Source organism: Eumetopias jubatus, unplaced genomic scaffold (genome assembly GCF_037043125.1).
Source record: "Eumetopias jubatus isolate StellerSeaLion01/CBP00866 unplaced genomic scaffold, mEumJub1_p1.0 scaffold_1, whole genome shotgun sequence".
Lineage (NCBI taxonomy): Eukaryota > Metazoa > Chordata > Mammalia > Carnivora > Otariidae > Eumetopias > Eumetopias jubatus.
Window position 1 is genome coordinate 72,554,356 of NW_028274807.1, and position 18,999 is coordinate 72,573,354.

The window sequence follows — 18,999 nt, forward strand, 5'->3', positions numbered from 1 at the left end:
AAGGCGAGGTGGGCAGGGCCTGCCCCATGGCCCCGCCCGTCTCCGCTGGCCCCGCCCCCCGACGTCCCCTCTGCGCCCCTTCGCGCTCGGCGCTGGGATGAGGCAACCACGTGACCTCACATCCGGGCGCGGGAGTCCTGAGCTTGCAGCGCGCGCTCCCCCGCCCGCCGGCTCTCCCCGCAGCGTGATCCGGGCGCCACGGCGGAGGGGAGGGGGGTTCGCTTCGTCGCTGGCGGCGGGAGGCCGTTTAGGAGTGCACACCGCCCCCCTCCCCTGCCCGCCTACCCCCGCCACCCTCCCTTGTTCTCGCTGTGTCCCGGCTGTACGCCGCCGCCGCCGCGGGCGCTGAGAAGGAGAGCGCGGACGCCCCTGTGCCCGGCTCGGCCGGGGCCTGGCCGCGGCGCCTCCCTCCCCTCACCCCGAACGCAGCGCGCGGCGGCGGCGGCGGCGCCTCGAATCCGAGCGACCCGCGGCCGCCGGCGCCCGCCGAGGGCGATGGGGCTGGGCTGAGGCGAGGCGGCGGCGGCGACAGCGGCGGGCCCGGGCCCCGGCCCCCCGCGGTCCCTCGGCTGCTCCGGCCCGGAGGCCGCCAAGGAGACGGCGCAGCGGCGGCGGGTGAGTGGTCGGGTTTTCCCGCGGCGCCGGGGGGACCGGGTGAGCGGGGCGTGGAGTAGGTGGGTCGTGGTGGTGATGGTGGGGGGTTGAAGGAGGTGAAGGGTGTTGTCAGGTACCAGCTGAGCTTCTGGTCGGCTCCTTGGGCCAGAATCCCGCATCACTTCCCGGGGGAGGTGCGTGGAGTGGGGAGGGGAGCGCTTAAGACCGCGGAATGTCTGCCTGGGACAGGTGAGGCGAGAAAAAGGGATCCACGTTGTGGGTGCGAAGCTGGTTTGGACACACTGCTTGCGTTGGGACTGGGGAGTGGGATAGTGGTCCAGCCCTTTTGGAAAGTCCGGGAGATGGTGTGGTCGAAGGGCAGGACGCTTGATGTGTTTCTGCGGATGCTGCCTAAAGGCATCTTGAGTTCGTCCTTAACCTCGGGAGTAGTAAGAGCTTCTTGACATCACCGCATTTTATGGATGACTAAGTGAGGCCCAGAGAGGAAAAGTCACTTCTTTTAATTGGTTAAGGCCTCTTGACTCTGTTAAGTGAGGACTAGGAAAACCCCGGGGTCCTCTCCTCCAATACTTGAGTGCCACTCTCTTTATGGCCTTTACTTCTCCCCATTGCCTTCACAGGTTTAGTGGATGTATATTTAGCGGAGTTGTGGCCAGGGGAATGGATTGGGGATTGACAGTAACTCAGTTCGGGGCTTCCCAGTTTGGAAAGCTTTTGTGACAGGTGTTTATCATTTCCTCTTCCCATAGATCTGACAGAAACATCCTTGGATCTTGGTGTCTGGACATAGGAGGTATGAATCACTCACGCAATTAACTCCTTTTAATCGTCAGTGTCTTAGAGCTATATTTAGTGGTTACATTAGTGCAAAATGAATGGGTATGGAGTCGTAAAACTAGAAACAGAAACCTAGGTTCCCTATGTACGATTCTGAACTAAGTAAGTAGAACATTTGTGTAATGACTATTTTAGTTCTGTGAGTCAGGAAGTTAGAATTTTTTTTTTAAATCCAAGAAATGCAGGAACGTTAAAGATGATTGCAAAATGAATACTGTTTTCTAAAGGCTTTGTTGCTAAAGGGAAGGTGTTCTGATTTCCTTGTCTTTTAAGGGGTGATTTCAGAGTTCAAAGTGCTCTGCCTTAGGTTAGATCTCAGCCTCCTACCAGGGCACATACATTTTGTTACACAGGAGTATGCGTGGAATTCTTTTCTCAAGAGGATTGTTGCTTTGCCCAATAGGCTACAGTTGCCAGAATAAGTGTATGTGGATATCCCATTCTGGTTTAGCAACCCTTTCTTAAATGCAGATCAGTTCCTGGAAGTTCCAAATAGTACCTATTATTAATAATTGTTATGAAAGTTTACATTTGCTACTGTCCTTTTGCATTATCCACTGCTAGATCAGGTGAGCCTGAGACAGCTAAGTGAGATTTTTGAACATTGTTAGAAGCACAGCAAAGCTTGTATTTGCTCAGGACATCGGGTAGGAAAAGCGATGATGCTGGTTGCCTCAGTTTATAAGTAGTATAGTTATAAATGAAAATATGAACTAGCCGTTTATTTTGAAAATACAGTTGACAGGCTTCAATTTGATGCAGTGTTCAAATTATGTAGTAGGAGGGCTGATTTCTTTGCCCGGGTCAACCAGAATGCTTTATTTGGGGTATGCTTGGTAATTAAAAATTTAATTTATAACTGATTTGAGATAAATATAATAAATTCCTACATAGAGAGGAAAATAGTTTTATGGTAATTAGAACAAAGCTTTGTTAAGCCTGAATATCTAAACATTGTCTTCTGGTAAGTTTCTGTGTGGTTTTGCTTATTAGATTTTGGAGCTAAAATACTTTTCTTCGTTTAGTTAGCCCTTAATAGTTCTCTTATTTAGGTAACATCAGTTTCCCACCTATGTCATATTTCAAATATGGATTCTTATATGGATAATAATTGTGTGTTGGTAGCTACAACATAATGTGTTAGAAAAAGCGTGGACTTGGGAAATCAGACTGGAGTTTGATTTTTGACTTTTCGTAACTAGCTGTTTGACTTTGACCAGTGCTAATAGTTATTGAGTAAGCTTATTACATAGTAGGCTTTGGATTAAACACTTAACATGGATTATCTCATTTAAACCCTATTTTACAGATGAGGAAACTTGAGGTTCAGAGATGTTAAGTTGCCCAGAGTCATACACAGCTGACTTGGTAAACCTAGAAATAGAAACTGCTTGTCACGTACAGTAACAGAGAGCTAAGATTTGGGCTGTCTTCAAAGTCCCTTATGTTGTAAGTTGCTTAACTTCCCTGATCATCAGCGTCATCATCTTCTAATTCTTTTTTATTGAAAATGAATACTAATACTTATCTCAGAGAGTTTTGAGGATTAGCTGAGAACTTATGTCCTCCCTTTCCCCCTTCTATTCCATATACTAAATCAAGCTCTGCTTGTATAACATGGTGGTCTTGTAACCACTGTGAATATGAGGTTTTAAAATGTGAGTATATTTTATTCCCAAGATTAATAGTCCTAGGAGATGGGCCATGATCAGTGATATGGGGGCATCCTGTGAGACTTTGTCTTTATTCTGTATTTTTTCCCAGTGGTCTGGGTGATGGTGGAAATAAGAACTTTATACTTGAATGACAGTGTGATGGTTGTAATTAGTAAAAATCTGGGAAGACAGAAGTAGAATTTTAAAATGATCCTGATTACTTGGTTTATCTAATGCTGGATTCTGTCCACTGGTATACTTGGTAACCTAAACTAACTATATACTTAGTAAGTGGAAGACTTTGTGAATGGAACATAAGTTGAATAGGAGTTAGCAGCTTATCACTTAATGAAAGATAACACTCTTAAAACAATTTATAGTGGTATGCTAAAAGAGGATACATCTGGTGCTTGACATCTACCTGATACATCAGCAGAAGGTTTGTTCCAGTGATGAAATGCATTCTGAATGTGCTGTATAGCCATCTGGTTAAATCTCCAACCCAGAGATAGCTGATGGGATTTAATCTTTGGTTTTGTGACATAGTTTGTGTGAAATGAAGGTAAGTGAATTATGGAGAGAATAAATCTGTAGTCACTAAAACCATGTTCTAATTATTAACCCATCTAACTAGTCCGGGAAACATGCAAGAAGCAAGGAAATAATTGTTAGAGTCTTACTTGAATTTTGTTGACTTCATATTTTGAGATAGAGAAATAAGAGGGCATTGGAATTAGAACACATCTTTTAAGAGGGGCGCCTGGGTGGCTCAGTCGGTAAGAGTCTGCCTTCGGCTCAGGTCATGATCCCGGGGTCCTGGGATGGAGCCCTGTATCGGGCTCCCTGCTCCGCGGGAAGCCTGCTTCTCCCTCTCCCACTCCCCCTGCTTGTGTTCCCTCTCTCCCTGTCTCTCTCTCTGTCAAATGGATAAAATCTTTAAAAAAAAAAGGACACATCTTTTAAGATTTATGTAAAAAAGCAAAAGGTTCTGGGTTTATTTAATCTGGAGAAAAGTAGGTAATATCTGTATGGTAGAATGTCCTGGACCTAATGGTAACTAGTGATTATATAAGCTATGAAACATTTGTATTAGTGGGGTGCCTGGGTGGCTCAGTTGGTTAGGCGTCCAACTCTTGATTTCGGCTCAGGTTGAGCCCTTTGTTGGGCTCTCTCTCTAATTAAAAAAAAAAAATAATAAAAGAACACAAGATTTGTATTAGTAAGATTAAAAATAGAGGTGCTGTGAAATGTCATGAATGAATGGTAATAAAAAATTATCACTTTTGTAATCGTGAGTTAAAAAACGGCATTAGTAAGTAGGGAGAAGAATGGAATGAAGGAAAGGGAGAGTTGATCAGGTAATCAAATGTCTGAGAATAAAGAAAGTTGAGGGTGTGGATTGCTGAAGAGTTTCCATAGAACAGTTCTCCAGAGAGAACTGTCCCAACACCAGATCTGGTAACATCTTAGACCCAAAGCCTCATAATGGGGCCTTTGTTAGGTCTGAGTTGTAAAACATTAACTCAAATAGCAAACTTTAAGACTGCCGAATTAAAAAAAGGAGTTATGTACCACAAGGCATCTCCCCAGGGAAAGAGGCCATATAGACCTTTGAGAACAGAGCTCCACAGAGACATGTTTCTTTGAAGGTACAGGTGAAGATACATCTTTTGCATTCCTATCACCCAAGACCACTAATACTAGTATGAACTGAGAATGCAATAAAAAGTACCGTGTGTTTGGGGCACCTGGGTGGCTCAGTCGTTAAACGTCTGCCTTTGGCTCAGGTCATGATCCCAGGGTCCTGGGATTGAGCCCCCTCCCTGCTCAGCGGGGAGCCTGCTTCTCCCTCTCCCACTCCCCCTGCTTGTGTTCCCTCTCTCGCTGTGTCTGTCTCTGTCTGTCACATAAATTAAAAAAATAAAGAAATAAAAATAATCCAAAGGCCAGAGAAGTAAAATAAAATCTCAAATTTTCCTTTTAAAGAAAAGATGTAGACACATTTCACTAACCAGTATTTTCTATTGTTTTATTATTTTTAATTTTTTATCATTTATTATTTTTTACTAACCAGTATTTTTAAATGAAAATAAGGCACATAAAATTCCATTAAATCAACCTAATTACACATATTTTTACATTTTATAATGTGACCAGGGAGAAAGAGAATGGATAACGGTAACACAGAGGATGGGGGAATGACACACCCAGAGACAGAAAGGGAAAGACAAAAATACAAATAAAATGTACATTAGAGATACATGAGGTTAACAGCTTGAGCCTTTTAGGACGTTGTTCCCGAAGATGCAAAATCATGGTATCTTTCTATGAAAAGCCTGAATACAACATTATGTGCTTACTGCCTGCTGCTCTAGTTAAAATAAAACAGGCGGCAGTCCTCAGTCCTGCCCCCACACATTCTCCTCTCTCTCTCTCCCCCCCTCCCCCCACATACACACTCACGATACTTGTTTTGAATATGGTAAATGTTATTAAACCAGTCATAGTATATTACCATTTATTGAGCCTCTTATCCTCACAGTCCTCTAAGGTAGCTTTTATTCCCTCCATTCGTCAAATGAAGAAACTAAAAAAGGTTAAGTGACTTGAACCCGACTACAGAGCTAGTAAGTGATGAAGCTGGAGCTCAAAGTCACTTGTATATGGCTCTGAAGCCCACATGTTAACCACTATACCATGCCCACTCCCGAGGCATCTTTGGCCACCATTACTTTTTTTTTTTTTTTTAAAGACTGGTGTTTTTTACTGTGCTATCCCAAGAGTAATGTTAAGGTTCAGGTACTTTAAATTTCATGAAAAACATCAACAACTTACTTAGTTTTATTTATCTGTTATTTTATTTTTAAGTAAACTCTGCACCCAAGGTGGGGCTCAAACTCACAACCGCAAGATCAAGTCTCATGCTCTAGTGACTGAACTAGCCAGGTGCCCCTATAGCTCTTTCAAAATAATGCAGATTTTGGGCGCCTGGGTGGCTCAGTTGGTTGGGCGACTGCCTTCGGCTCGGGTCGTGATCCTGGAGTCCCAGGATCGAGTCCCGCATCGGGCTCCCTGCTCAGCGGGGAGCCTGTTTCTCCCTCTGACCCACCCCCCTCTTGTGTACTCTCTCTCTCATTCTCGCTCTCTCAAATAAATAAATCTTTAAAAAAAAATGCAGATTTTACTAGTAGGGAAGACATTAACTAACATTGAATACAGCTGAGTATCAATCCAGAATTATACAAAGTACAAATGGTTCTCCAATACTCCCAACTTTATTACCTAGCCTTTTAATTATGCTAGATTCTTTGTGTGGTATAAAATACCCAATGTAACCCTGGAGAAATAACAGATTTTCAAAGATACCTAATTTCTTTCTCCATTATTCACATTGTGGACTCTCATCATACATGCATTTAACTATACCCATTCAACTATCTGTGCTACATGAAAAAAGAAAAACAAGAAAAAAATACTTTAAATAATGATGGCAGGATGCCTGCCTTTACATCCTTGTCCCAGAGAATGCAATGAAGACTATAAATTTGCTGTTCCTCAGCCAGTCTATAGTCCCATTCACCTGTCAAAAGGTATCTTGCATAGCCAGTTATGATCCAGCTCACCAAAAAAGTAACCTATTCTAAAAGCTGGAGGAAAAACTGGCTGTTGGAATTGAAAAACAGTATGTCAGTTAAGAACCAGTTTTCAAACTGGTATCTTCGTAAGGGACCTTTTCAACAGTAATTTTGACTATACAGGATTTCTACCTTAAATGAGAATTTAGGCCCAAAGCCCCCACATAAAAGGTGATTTCACTTTACCCAGCTCTTTAGATTACAAAGAATTAGGAACTCAAACATTTGTCTTGTATATCAAAATAAGTTAATTAGTAATGCATTATTCATCCTATTTCACAAATGGGAAAAAGCAGAGCAACAGGGATGCTGTTAGAAGAAGGCACACTTGGGGCGCCTGGGTGGCTTCAGTCAGTTATGCGTCTGCCTTTGGCTCAGGCTGTGGTTCTGGAATCCCGGAATCGAGCCCCGCATCAGGCTCCCTGCTTAGAGGGGAGTCTGCTTCTCCCTCTCTCTCTCTGCTCCTCCCCGCCCCCATGGTCGCGCGCTCTCTCTCAATCACTCTCTCTCTCAAATAAATCTTTTTAAAAAAGAAGAAGGCATGCTAGACATATGGGAACTGTTCCATGACTTATTAAAAATGTAATAAAAGTCTGTCATGTGGGGCGCCTGGGTGGCTCAGTTGGTTAAGCATCTGCCTTTGGCCCAGGTCATGATCCCTGGGTCCTGAGATGGAGCCCCACATCAGGCACCCTGCTCAGTGGGGAGCCTGCTTCTCCCTCTCCCTTTGCCCCTCCCCCTTTTCGAGCTCTCTTTCTCTCTGTCTAATAAATAAATAAAATCTTAAAAAAAAAGTCTGTCACGTAATCAAAAGCAATCCTTAACATTGGTTCTCAGTAGAAAAAAAAACAGTGAGTTCTGAGATGAGCCATTACCACAGTACAAAACAAAGGCAAGAGTGGAAAGACAAAATCTACTAACAGTAGTTACTGACAAAAACTGTCTAACCCCAGATCCTTTACTGGCATGCTATTGCTTACTCTCCACACGTTTCCTTTTCTGTAAAAAGAAGGGACTAATCTATCACCTGTGACAATTCACGATTATTGTTTTCCAGTCTCACACTTCATTATTTCAATGTCCAACTCTCAAATTCCTTGTGAAGAAAATAGGTAAAAACTAAAATAGGAGTCAATTAATATAGCTTGCTATCAGAGGTAGAACTGTCTTTCATATCACCACCCAAAAACAGTTACAAATATTTTTATTTTTTTCAAGATTTTATTTTTTTTAACTATTTGAGTGAGAGAGAGAGAGAGAACATGAAAGGGAGGGGGCCGGGGGGAGAAGCAGACACCCCACTGAGGGGGAGCCCGATGTGGGACTCGATCCCGGGACTCCAGGATCATGACCTGAGCCGAAGGCAGTCGCTTAACCAACTGAGCCACCCAGGCGCCCCAAGATTTTATTTTTAAGTAATCTCTACACCCAACCCGGAACTCAAACTTACAACCCCAAGATCAAGAGTCGCATACTCCACCAACTGAGCCAGACAGGCATCCTCAAATATTTTTATTTAAAACTTTTGAGAAGGTCTACATACATCATCAAGTTCCACATCGTGTAATCGGTAAATTCTACTTTACATAGTTAACTCACTTTTCTCAGCAATTCAGTTTCTTACCTAACTAGTATCTGCGTATCAACAGATCATTTAAAAGCAAGATCCACAGGGAGTGAGAGAGCAAAACAGAAATTTCAATTAAGAGATTGATTACAACTCAGTTCATACACGTACACAAATAGACTTTAAACATAGGGTATTTTTTTTTTAAGATTTGATTTATTTATTTGACAAAGAGAGTAAGAGAGGGAACACAAGCAGGGGGAGTGGGAAAGGGAGAAGCAGGCTTCCCGCTGAGAAGGGAGCCGGATGCAGGACTCAATCCCAGGACCCTGGGATCATGACCCGAGCCCAAGGCAGATGCTTAACGACTGAGCCACCCAGGTGCCCCTGGATTGATTTCTTTAAATGTGGGTCACCAGTTCTTCAAAGACCAAAGAGTTTTCATCCATCTCTAGATTATGCCTTAACTTCCTTTTTTTTTGTAAGATTTTATTTATTTGAGACAGAGAGCGTGCATGTGCGCACATGTGAGCGAGTGTGCGCACAGAGAGGGAGAAGCGGACTCCTTGCTGAGCAGAGAGCCCGACTGGACTGACATGGGGCTCCATCCTAGAACTCTGGGCACCCAGGTGCCCCAGTGCCTTAACTTTTTTTTTTTTTTAAAGATTTTCTTTATTTATTTCACAGAGAGCGAGAGCAGGAACACAAGCGGGGGGAGTGGGAGAGGGAGAAGCAGGCTTCCCGCTGAGCAGGGAGCCCAATGCGGGGCTGGATCCCAGGACCCTGGGATCATGACCTGAGCCGAAGGCAGACGCTTAACAACTGAGCCACCCAGGTGCCCCAGTGCCTTAACTTCTTAAGCCATCAGTTTTCTAAGCTCATTTATAATTTAGTTTCAGCTGTGATTTCCTAAAGTTTCCCTTAAAAAATTTTTTTTTTGCCTTACTGTTTCACCAAGCATAAGAGATGGAATCCTTATTTACATGTCAATTATAATAATGTGATTCAGTTTGCTAAGTTAAATATAAGGTACTGCAGTCAAGTTGCCTAATTTGGTCTGGAGCACTTAAATTATTTGAAAGAATAGACTAGGGGCACCTGGGTGGCTCAGTCAGTTAAGCGTCTGCCTTTGGATCAGGTCATGATCCTGGGATCGAGCCCCACATCGGGCTCCCTGCTTAGCGGGGAGTCTGCTGCTCCCTCTACCCCTACCTCCCCACCCCACTGGGTGCGCACACAAAAATAAATAAAATCTTTAAAAAAAATTTGAAAGACTAGACTAACCTAACAAATTCTCAGTTAAAATAGATTTTTATTTCATGGATCCTTTTGATATGAAAATAAGCTTTTTATAGTTGTTACCACTGCCTTAGAGTTCATTGATGAATGAATTTTAGCTAACCCATGGTTGTTTTCTGTTCAGTTTTTGGTGAGAAGAACAGAATAAAGTGCTTAATTTAGTTAGGTTCAGAAGCATCTTAATGTGTTTTTTTTCCCCGAATCCTTTCTTACCTCTGATACAGCCCATGGTGAATGACCTTTTTTCATGTTCCCTTAAAAGTTGTGGCAGTTACCAATTATTTTGGTACATAAGAGTTGTGATTTTTATAGGCAGGCAGGAAGGAAGGAAGCTTGGTTAGGGCCTCTTGGTTAGGCCTCAGGATTGTGGTGGCAGATTTAATGATTCAGTACTTTTTTAGTTCCTGTATGTGCCAAGCACAGGGCTAGATGTTGGATATATGTTGATGAATGAGTTTTGCCATCTTGAAGGTAAACAGTCTAGCAGGTGAACACAGTGCTCCTGCACTGTACAAGTCCTGAAGACACCATTCACACTGTATTCTTTGGAATGTGGCCCTGTGGTGTGGGCTTTAGTCTCTTTCAGTTGAAAAAAGTTCAGAATCTCTATCCCATGCACGTTAATTCGTATCTTTATCCTATCAGGCAAGGCCCTTCATCATAATCTGATCCTGTCCCAGGTTTTTAGCTCCCATTTCTAGCTGTTCCCTAGAGGCTACCCTGTGCTCTAGCTGGTTTAACTTGTATTCATGACATTTTCTAGGATTTCTCACCCTAGTACTTTTTTTTTAATTTTTATTTTAATTCTGGTTAGTTAACATACAGTGTTATATTAGTTTCAGGTGTACAGTATAGTGATTCAACAGTTCCATACATCATTTGGTGTTCCTCATGGCAAGTACACTCCTTCATGCCCATCAGCTCTTTAACCCATCCCCCCAGCCGCCTCCTCTCATCTCAGTACTTCGGCGTGTGGTAATTCCTCTGCTTGGATTCCATCCCTCTGTTATTTTCTCTCTTTTTGCTGCCTGTTTGCCTGATGAACTTCACACCTTTCAGGTCTTAGATCAAGGGATATAATCTCCAGCATTTAGCACAGTACTTGTCACATGTAGACAGTGACTTTTTTTTTTTAAGATTTTATTTATTTATTTGAGAGAGAGAGAGAGAGAGAGCACACGTGGGGGGGGGAGGGGGGCAGAGGGAGAGGGAGAAGCAGGCTTCCACCAGAGCATGGAGCCCAATGCGGGACTCGATCCCAGGACCCTGAAATCATGACCTGAGCTGAAGGCAGACACTTAACTGACTGAGTCACCCACATGCCCCAGACGTTGACTTTCTAAAACATGACTTTTTATGAAATCAGAAATGGTGATAAGCCATAATGATTTTTGCTAAATGCTAATTTAATATTTACAGATTTATCCTGAATTATTAGGACACTTGGACAACATTGGTTTTTTTCAACTAATTTGCCTTTTCCTAAATCCAGCAATGGTATAGGGTATATTTGAAGATCCTACCTGGCTAGGATAAGGGCACTGTTTTAAGTTCATTGGAGAACATGTTAGTGAGACTTTCCAGAATGATGAAAAATTGGTCATAAATGGTCTTTCAGCTGAACAAAGCTTTTCAATCCAAGAATGGGTGACCTAAAGGATGGCAGTAGCACTAGTTCCAGTTCTCTTTCTGCCGGTAGTGCCCAGTGCTGCTGCTGTGCAGGAGTGGATGTAGTGGAGAGGTGAGAACCCTTGAGGGAAGCCCAGGCAGGAATACTCCGAGACTTTTCCATGGTAAAACTACGATGCCCACTCGCCACATCTCCTCTGTACTTTTTTTGTTTTGTTTTGTTATTTGGAGATTTATCTTCTATTTCTCAGCTTTGAGAAGTTATAATTTATTTATGTATTTTTTTAAAGATTTTATTTATTTATTTAATTGACAGAGACAGCAAGAGAGGGAACACAAGCAGGGGGAGTGGGAGAGGGAGAAGCAGGCTCCCCGCCGAGCAGGGAGCCTGATTTGGGGCTTGATCCCAGGACCCGGGGATCACAACCTGAGCCGAAGGCAGACGCTTAACCAACTGAGCCACCCAGGCGCCCCTAACTTACTTATGTATGTATTTCTGAACAGAATGACTCTTCATGAAGAAGTAGTGGTTGATACTGAAGAACGTGGTGTTGTAGATGGGGGGTGTGCAAGGTTACATGAAGTCACCATGGGACCTGGGAGAGAGCTGGTACTGAGAGAGTTGGAAAAGCACTGGGATGAGTGTGGGAGCCTGCCAAAGACAAAATGTACTTGGTTGTGAAATTTAACCCAGAAAAACTGGAAGATTTTACCCTTCCCTCACACCCCTTGTTTTGCTCTGTCTCGTTCATTCTCCTCCATTGCTGGGTGCTCGCCTGGTTTTCAGCCTTTAAGGTTTTTAGTCTGTAAGTCCAACATTGTGGGACAAATGTTCTGATTCTTACAAGGAGAGACAAAGATGGGAGCTATCCTCTGCTGGACGGTAGAAAGGACAGTCAAAGCATGGTGGAGAACATACTTGCCCAGGGTCTGGAAGGACTTGTAAGAATTTTTCAACCAGACTGTTAGGGAAGGGCATTCTTGGCAGAAGGAACAATGTATGTAAAGGAATGGAGTCAAGAAACAGTAGCCCTTAGAGGAACTACAATTGTGTTCTATATAGATGGGATGTAAGGTTTGTAAGAGGTGAATGATAACCATTGGTGAAAGGCAGGTGGTCTTGACAACTAGGAAGGGCCACATTCTGAGGAGTATTACATGTCTTCCACTTAGTTGTAACTTTGTCCTTGGAGCCCAACTGGGCCTTTCTTCTACTTTACTTCCCCATGGTAGGGAAACACATAGAATTGTGCATTTTAAGACTTTTCAGTTTTTTTTTTAAAGATTTTATTTATTTATTTGAGAGAGACGGGGAGAAAGAACATGAGCAGAGGGGAGAGGGAGAGGGAGAAGCAGACTCCCCGCTGAGCAGGGAGCCTGAACCGGGACTCGATCCCAGGACGCCGAAATCACAACCTGAGCCGAAGTCAGATGCTCAACTGACTGAGCCATGCAGGTGCCCCTAGACTTTTCAGTGTCTTGCTAGTAAGAGGATTGTTCAATTTGCTTAATCCAGTGTATTTCTTCAATTTACATGAGCAGGGGATGCGTTTTTAAAATTTTTATTTTGGAGGGGCTCTTACCAGTTTGGGAAATGCTGCTGCAGACAATGGGAAGCTATTCAAATTTAAAGCAGGGAAATGATCATGTCTGGATTATATAATGATATGAATGAGGGAGACTAGAGGGGGCATCAGGACCTGAGTTGAGGGCAGTGCCAATGGAGATAGGGCTTGGTGAAGTGGGTGTGAGAAAGGTAGAAATGATGACTAAGTGCCTCCTTGTGGATAGGAAGGAGTCTAGGATGACTTCCAAAGTCCTGGTGTGTAATTTTAGCAAATCATATTCATTTAAGGAGTAGAGGGAATAGTTCGTGTTAGGGGGTGGGATTGGAAGAAAGATAAAATGAATCTATTGAATTTTAGTTGTATGTAAACATGTATGGTTGATGTTTAAATCTGTGGGTCTGGAGCTGGAGAGAGATTAGTGCCAAAAATACTGATTGGCAGCTATTGGTAGCTTTTACCATAGATGGGTCAGTGGAGCCCCTCCTGGCCCTTTGTGTTGTTATAAAGAGAGAAGGCCAGAGAATATTAATAATTAAGTAGTGGGCAGAGGATGTGGTGGCTTGGGGAATATTAATAATTAAGAAGTAGGCAGAGGAAGTTAAAAACTTCGTTACCTGGCTGCCTGCCCCATGACCCAGGCTACTGTAATATGAAGTATAATTTAGCAGAATTGTGGGAGGTAAAAAGGTCATTGTGGGCCATCTTGGGAACCTAGTCAGTACGTCAACTACATTTGACTTTCAAATGAATTTTTGAGAAATAGACCCTTGAAAGATGGTGCTGTCTGCATGCTAATTCCTTAATTTGTTTGTAAGGCTTTTTGATATAAAGTCACCCCATGCTTGACTTTGTGGGAAAGTAAAAAAATGCTAATTTTGGTCAAGTGAAGATTATTTTTTTTCCTGTTTTTAAAAGATGATATTGATTGAAAACTGGTAAGTAGAGTAGGAAAGGCCTGTAAAAGTGTTTTGTAAACTAAAAATCCCTGTATTAATGTCAGTTACTTTTGTTATGTTTGGCATAGTACCCAAATGCATTGATTTTTTTTTTTTTTTTAAATCCTGGATAGTGGATTACAGAATGACCATAGGAAATGAGAAAGTTCAGATTTCTATGATGATTGTACCATGAGTAAGGCCATTATCCTCCTCAGCAGCAATTTTAAAGTGTGTTTTTGAAGTATTTGTTGAATGCAGATGTTAAGGGCTTTGCACTTCCTTTCTATGCTGAGTCAACATGGGTAGGTTTCAAATTACGGAAAAGGAGTAAAAGTGGAAAGACAAATTTACGTAATTTTAAAAAGGTGATCGAAGTGCCTATCAATTATAATTGTAAATTAGCAGGATTGCACTTTTTGTACAGAATTGCTTCCTAGTGATTTTGTGCTTCCTTTGTGGTCAGGTTCAGGTCTTCATAATGTCTGGAAGAATAAAATGTGAACCATAGTGTAGTACAGATGATGAGTAAAACTGATTTTGCTTTCTTGCCAGCACAATACAGTAATCCTGAAGTGAACCATGCTGAGTTAATAAAGAAAAATTATTTTGGGTTTTGCTGTTAATAAGTAAAATGAACATCCCTGGATTCTGTGTGTAACTTCTTAACATACTACTTAAGACTTAGAATATAATTTTCCGTAATGTTTTCTTCCCGCTTCTCCCCCCACTTCTTGACTATTCCCTACCCACCCCCACCCCTTCTCCTCCAAGCCCTTCCTCTGCACCTTGCTGCTCTGTTTGGGTACCTGTCTGTGCACACTATTACTTTTTGTTTCAAAATGCAGCTACAGTGTAATCTTTTTGAATACCTTTAATCAACAATTTCAACTCAGCACTGTAATACCAACAAAGTACTTTGCTCAGCTGAAATGACACAGTACTATGAAAAGTGAGACCAACTTCAAGCAGTGCATGCAATGACCACTGCATAATAATGGTCACCTGCCAATAGCAACTATAAGATTTTATCTAAACTATATCCTGGTTTCTGTGCAAACATGTGGATAGTATGAGTCTTAGAATTGGTGACTTGAAATTTTATTTATTATTATCATTAGTTTTTAAAGTAAGCCCTACACCCAGTGTGGGGCTTGAACTTAAGACCCCAAGTTCAAAAGCCATATGCTCCAGGCATGCTCTACCAACTGAGCCAGCCAGGTGCCCCTGAATGTTTAAATTTAAATTTTATTTATTTATCTTTTTTAAATTTAAAATTCAGTTAGCCAACGTACGGTACATCTAGTTTTTGGTGTAGTGTTCAGTGATTTATTAGTTGTGTATAATAGCCATTGCTCATCACGTCATGTGCCCTCCTTAATGCCCATCACCCAGTTACCCCATCCCTCCCCTAAATTTTAATTTTAAATTGCTGATTGAAATGTCAAGTTACTAGGGATTTGGATTAACAGTATTACATTTTAGAAGAAATAATCACTAATTTGCATTAAAATGGAAGAAACATTCATTCATATATTACTTAACAAAAATCCTTTTTAAAAGTGTAGCTTTTATTTGGGCAGTTAAGCTCACTTACCAATTTGGGTTGTTTATACAAGCTGTTATTAGAACTCTAGATTTGTCAGTTCCTTACTGTATTAAATGCCAGAGAACACTTTCTTTAGTGCTTGCTTTAAAACTTGTTTCAGTTAGGTTTTTCTGCTTGTAAGTACTCCTCTCTACCCCCAAAGCACAAAACTCATATTCTCTATTTCATGAATTTGAAGAAACAGTTAGTGGTAACATGTATGTGTATGTACATGTGACATGCCTTTCTAATTGGGATTGTTGGATCAAAGTGTTGGAGTATTAAATTCTAATATACTGTTGGTTTTCCAAAAAGGTAGTACAGATTCACTCTTTTTTTTTTTTCCCCCTTTTCTTTTGGAGGGGGCAGTGGGGGAAAGAGAGACAATCTTAAGCAGGCTCCACAAATCCAGCATAGAGTTTGATGTGGGGTTCAATCTCATGACTGACCCTGAGATCATAACCTGAGCCTAAATCAGGAGTCGGACGCTTAACCAGCTGAACCACACATGTGCCCCCAGATTCATTCTTAACAGCAGTGTATAAGGGTGCTCCTTTTTTTTTCCAGTTTAATGGGCAAGTAGTGTTTTACCACATAATTTTATACTTTACCTCATCTTGTTCTCTAATAGGTTCATGTGCTCTTTAAATGTTACTCTTCTCCCCTCCCTTGCTTCACAACATTATAAGATCCCTAAATTCTAATTTCAGACAATTGTGAACTTGGGAGTGATCTTTGTAAAGGCAATAACATACCTGCCTTCTCTCCCCTCCATCACCATTATCATTTGTTTTGTGTTTGTGTCTTATTTTTCCATTGAGACACCTGAAACAGAGGCTGTATTATTTAGCCAACTCCTGCTTTCCCAGATTAGTACCTCCAGTCATACTAAACAAAAAAGTCTTAAAACTTCCCATAACCACTTTTGATCAGCTTTTCTATTAAGGCTACTGAAAACTGTCAGCCCTTTTCCTTACCAATGTTGGAACATCACCTAGTGGTGAAAGAGTGCAACAGCAAGATGCGTACAGAGGCAATACTTAATGTAGGTAAAAACTTTCATGGTTGGAATGAATCATACAGACTATTACAACTGTCTCATTTCAGTGGAGAAGAAATTGAAACCATGACAGGTGAAGGAACTTGCAAAATAGTTCATGTTGAATTGCCTTTTAAAAAACAAGTTAAAGCTCACTCTTGAGTTGTGTGCTCGTTCGTGTGTGTGTGTGTGTGTGTTTGGGGGTAAAGTAGTTTACCTCCTACAGTTGCTAATATAGTAATGAACGTGGTATATATGCTTACTTAACGCTTGTAGATGGATTAATTTTTTTTAGATGGATTAATTTGATTAAATAACTTAGGATTTGCTGCTATTTTATGCTGTGTCAATGGCTACTGCTTTTCCTCAGTGGAGCCAAAATGTGGAGGGGATGTAAAAGTAAATATAATCACATTCTCGCTTTCTAGAAATGTATTTGTTAAGGGGGCCTTCAAAATGACCACTTTATCTTGCCTGGGGTAAAAAAAACCTAATTAAGAGAGATCCAGAGAATCAGGAGAATGGTTTGATAGAGCACCATGAAGTGTTTTGCAGGTTCCTACAAGTTCACACCCAAGGTTGGCCATGCATTGTAAAATTAGAAGTTTATACATATGCTCAGCCTTCTTTCTTTAACTATTTTAAAATATTATTACATGTAGATGGTAAAAAACATTGAAAAAGCACTAAAGTCTCTCACTCTCACTCTGCAATACACTGCCACCACTAGTAGCCACTGTCTCCATTTGTTTTGGTTTTTGATTATCTTAGGGTAGATGCCAGTTTTCTTTCTAGGCCTTTTTTGATTCTGCCTGTTTTGAATATTCAGTCTGTAGGACTGGTCTTATTGCAGTGATCCTATCTACTATTTCCTATTGCCTGCTGCAGCACTTTTCATAATAGATGCTAAAATTTTGAAATCAGTTTATCAGTTATAACACTTTTGTAACTCTCAGTCCTTGAATATGAAGTTTTGAAAAGTTAATACATGAGGAAGATTTAAGAGGAAATTTAAAAGTTTTAAGATCAAAGTAGCTTCGGGGCGCCTGGGTGGCTCAGTTGGTTAAGCGACTGCCTTCAGCTCAGGTCATGATCCTGGAGTCCCACATCGGGCTCCCTGCTCGGCGGGGAGTCTGCTGCTCCCTCTGACCCTCTTCCCTCTTGTGCTCTCTGTCTCTCATTCTCTTTCTCTCAAATAAATAAAATCTTTTAAAAAAAAAAAATCAAAGTAGCTTCAATTAAATGAAAATCTCTCATTCATGTAAGTAGACATTTTAAAAATGCAAACACTGTATTATGTTGTATTTAAAACAATTTTTACAATTTCCATATTTACAGAGCAAAAGTTAAAACATAGATACCAGTTGTCACTTCAGAGCTACTTTTTCCCATTTTTACTAATTAAATACTTTGCAATTGATTAATAACTCAAAGCCACTGTTTTGCCTAATGATGACACTCTTACCACATGGAGTTTTCTCTGAATAAAAGAGGGTTGATTTGTTAAATAGAGTATTTAGTAAAAGTGATAAAAATGTATGTAAATAAGTACGCTGTAGTGTGGGCTGAGTTGAGCTCTTAATGTTTCTAATATTGATCCTAAGACAGATAATTACATTATTTTTCCTAATTATAACTTATTTTGTTTTAGCTATCGCATTGTTTTGTAACATACAAAAAAGTGTCATACAAAGACTGCACTTTACAAATGTAAATAGTCTTGGTTTGGTGTGTATTGGATACAATGGTCTTCCTTAAGCCTAAACACAGAAACAAAAGCATGTATTATAAGAGAAAGTTCAAGATGGGAAGTGATAAAATGGGTATTCACTAGAGCTTTGTTAAAATTTAGCTGGTATCCTTGTAAAATTTCCATGTATTCATTAAATTATATTATGTCATTCTTATTGTTAGGAGCTGACTTGAAGTGTTAAGTTTTGCCCTCATAAATAGTTGTGACAGTTTGGTTTCTGTAGTTAGGAGATCGAGTTTTTTAAAAACTTCTTTTACACAAATACCTGTATAGCTATTAAAATTGAAGTTGTTCAGTGAGTAGATTAAGGATTTTAGATGTATTAGGGTATTTTATATTTCAAAGGGAGAACTTGCTTTTTTTTTTAAGATTTTTTTAAAATTTATTTGACAGAGAGAGACACAACGAGAGAGGGAACACAAGCAGGGGGAGTGGGAGAGGGAGAAGCAGGCTTCCGGCAGAGCAGGGAGCCCGATGTGGGGCTGGATCCCAGGACCCTGGGATCATGACCTGAGCTGAAGGCAGACGCTTAACGACGTAGCCACCCAGGCGCCCCGGGAGAACTGCTTTTGAATTGCAGAAGGTTATCTTAGTTGCTGTGGATGCTACAGATTTGACAATGAAATAATATTCAGAGTGCTGGCTGAACTGTTTATACTTCAGGATCTTTAAAAAACCTTTTGCTGAGTGGTCCTTAAAGATGGGTTCGTCATATTTTTATTTAACACGAGTAGGCATGTTTAAGTCTCAGGAAAAACATCTAGAACTACAGAGCCAAGTAGGATGATTCATTCTGTCTTTCAACTGTGCAGGGTGGCCCAAAAGGTTTTTTTTTTTTTTAAGATTTATTTATTTTTTTATTTCAGAGAGAGAAAAAAA

At 41.1% G+C, this 18,999-nt stretch overlaps 1 protein-coding gene across 2 annotated transcripts in view; it reads left to right on the top strand.

Moving 5' to 3' along the window:
• The first annotated feature begins 494 nt into the window (after window positions 1–494).
• Window positions 495–18,999, top strand: part of ATP13A3 (ATPase 13A3) — a 94,409-nt gene continuing 75,904 nt past the window's right edge. The window contains exons 1-2 of one of the 2 annotated variants that reach the window (XM_028100971.2): window positions 495–615; window positions 1,365–1,408. The gene's annotated coding sequence lies outside the window, so the exon portion shown is untranslated. The remainder of the gene's footprint in view (window positions 616–1,364; window positions 1,409–18,999) is intronic. The other variant, XM_028100974.2, reaches the window with a different exon arrangement.